This window comes from Rhagoletis pomonella, unplaced genomic scaffold, assembly GCF_013731165.1.
Source record: "Rhagoletis pomonella isolate Grant_MI unplaced genomic scaffold, Rhpom_1.0 Rhpom_scaffold_00003, whole genome shotgun sequence".
NCBI classification, from domain to species: domain Eukaryota; kingdom Metazoa; phylum Arthropoda; class Insecta; order Diptera; family Tephritidae; genus Rhagoletis; species Rhagoletis pomonella.
Window position 1 is genome coordinate 10,590,909 of NW_023458557.1, and position 3,309 is coordinate 10,594,217.

Consider the following 3,309-nt stretch of genomic DNA (forward strand, 5'->3'; position numbering starts at 1 on the left):
AATACGAAAAGGTCCCTAGGGACCTTCTCACAAATCGAAGGGTTAAAGTTAAATACGTAGATTTTCTAAATCAACTCTTTTTTTACATATCCATTTTGAATATAACTGTTAAGAGGAAATAATATTATTTTTTTCAGTCTAGCAATACCGCGGATACGCGGGATTGATGACCTCGATCCCACAGGCTTGCGGGATTGCGATTTTTATACAGGATTGGATTCCCTGCAACGCCAAGAGTTCAGTCGAATGACGTAAATGATTTTAGTATTTTATAGCAACAAAACATGTAGAAACAAACAGAAACGAAAGCACACTCTCACGCTTGTTTAAGGCCTGCGTTGCGATATAATCCCGTAGCCTATGCGGTATCATGGCGGTATACGAGAAAACTCAAACAGCCGCCATATTGTAAGTGCGGTACAAAACTATACCGCAGCGTGCACAGTTGACCGCGCGTTATATGCATATATCTGTGGTCATAAGCAATAACCGTCTAAGTCAACTTAAAAAATAATTGAGTTACATATACATATATTCCATCGTTTTCTGCGACTATTATTCCAAGTGTATGTGAAACTCCTATCTCGTTAGCTAGGCTATTTAAAAAGACTAGTGTTCGCCCAGCGGTTGAAATTCAACCGCTAAAATTATGTATAATTTATGTGAGTTGAGTTGAGCTAAAATAACATTATTTGGAATGGGTTAAGTGGAGGGGAGTTTAGCTTAGTACTTAGCATAACATAACGTACCATAAAATAAGATTAAATAACATAACATATGTAGCATAACACACCACAATATAACATCGCACATTCTTCAGTTGTTTTTCATTCTATCCCTATCACTTTCTTCCTCTCTATCTTTGTCTCTATCGCTTTTAGTGTGTAGGCTTATGTCTATCTTCACCTTCATGTTCGGGTTCATGTTGAAGTTCGTGTTCATGTTCAAGTTCATTTTCATGTCCATGTTCATGTTCATGTTCATGTTCATGTTCATCTTCATCTTCATATTCACCTTCGTCTTCATCTTCATCTTTATCTTTTCCTTTATCCTGATCTATATATTCATTCTTTTCTTCATTTACGTATTCACCCCCACCATTGTTATTGGGTTATGTTGTTAAATTTTCCTTCCTCTTTGTCTTTATATTTAAGTTTTTTTTTACTTTTATTCTAATCTTTGCCTGTATCCCTTTCTTCTTCTACATATTCAACTTTACCTTCTTCCTTGCATGAATCTTAATCTCTGTTTTAATACGCTAACGAAATCCAATACAAATCTATTCCTCCCTACTGCTCCTATGTTTCTCAACCAATTTCAATGATTCCTCTTTTGTTCGAAAGGCATTTCAAAGGGGAGGTGCGCATTTTGTTTGTTTTTTCAGTAGGTGGAGTAGAAATGGAGTTATTCCGAAAAACTTCATTTATGGTCCGATTTGCTTCAAATTCAAAGCACTTAAGCCTACTTAAGCCTATTAATGCCTGCTTTGGTTTCACCATCTACTATCTATATATTAATACGCTAACATAAATTTTGTCTCCGTTCGTTTGGCGATTCTAACGAACCGATTTCAAAACCAAAAACACCGTTGGAAAGGCATTTTTCCGTGTATGAGCAGAGTTTTTATGGTTTCACAATTGGTTGAAAAATACGGTCAAAACCGTCGTTTAAACATTTTCGAATTGTGTATAGATGTTGCTGCAACATGTTCAATTTGACATGTTTCGCCTGTTGTTTCACTACACATTTGAAATTAAGCTTTGAAATAAAGATAAATATGAAGATGAAGAAATAAGTGAGAACGATGAAGTCAAAAAAAAAAAATGGCAAAAGTGAAGATAAAGACGAAAATGGAGACAATGACAGATGCATAAGAATTAGGGTAACTAAAATGGTAAGAACATTTCTTGAATTTATGAAGTAAACTTCTTTAGCGGCAGTTGGTTGAGAATAAAAACATAAACAAAAATGCCTAGAGGTACAGGCAAAAACGAAGATCAAAGCAAATTTAAACACTTTAAGGTAAAGGTGAAGAGGAATATGCAAAAATAAAGATAAATATGAAGAAAAGGATGAGGATGAAGATCGATATTGTTATCGATATAATCCCGATATTTTTATCGATATAATAATCGACATTGCTATCGATAAAATAATCGATGTTGTTATCGATACTGTTATTGATTAAATAACAGCTATTTCAATCGATATAATAATCAATATAATAATCGATATTGTTATCGATACAATAATGGATATTGTTATCGGCATAATAATCGATTAAATAATTGATTTTGTTATCGATTTAGTCATTTATATTGTTAACGATATGTATAATAATCGATACTGATGATTGTTATATTTATCGTATTTTTCTATATGTTTATGGATATCGTTATCGGTATTTTTATCGGCACAGTTATCAACAGGGTTATCCATATAATAATCGGAACATGGAATGTGATCACATTAAATGACATCACATCACATTATATCACATGATATGAAGAGACATCACATGACTTGACATCACATGATATATCATCGTATGATATGACATGTCATTACATGACATATCATATGGTATGACATCATATGACATGACATCAGAGGATATGACAACACATGACATGACATCCTATCACATCACATAAAATCACGTCACATCTTATCACGTCATCGCACCTCATCTCATCGACGAGAATAGAAAAAGAAAAGGATTTAAGCAAAGATGTGAAAGATAAAAACAAAGATGAAGACCAAGGTAAAGTTACCGATTTCAAAACCAAAAACACCGTTAGAAAGATAATTTTCTGTAGATGAGGAGAGTTTTTATAGTTTCGAAATTGGTTGAAAAACGTCGTTTAAAAATGTCCATATTTGTGTATGGTTGCTTTTGCAACCAGTTGAATTTAAGCTGTTTCTCATTTTGTTTTACTTAGTATTTGAAATTAAACTTTGAAATAAGGATAAATATGAAGATAAGGAAACAAGTGATAACGATGAAGACAAAAAAAAGGCAAAAGTGAAGATAAAGACGAAAATCGAGATAAAGGCGAAAATGGAGACAATGAGAAATACATAAGAATTAGGTTAAAAGATAGGAATCGAAATAAAATCAGCCATAAAGGTTACTGAAATTTATCGAATCATCGAAGTTTATAATTATCGAAATTTATCCATGCTTATTAAGTTATCGCAACGTATCGAATTATTCAAACTGATCAATGTTTACTGAGTTGTCGAAATTTATAGACACATAAACTTAGTTGTCCAAATTTACGGATAGTTATCGAGCTATAAAAACGT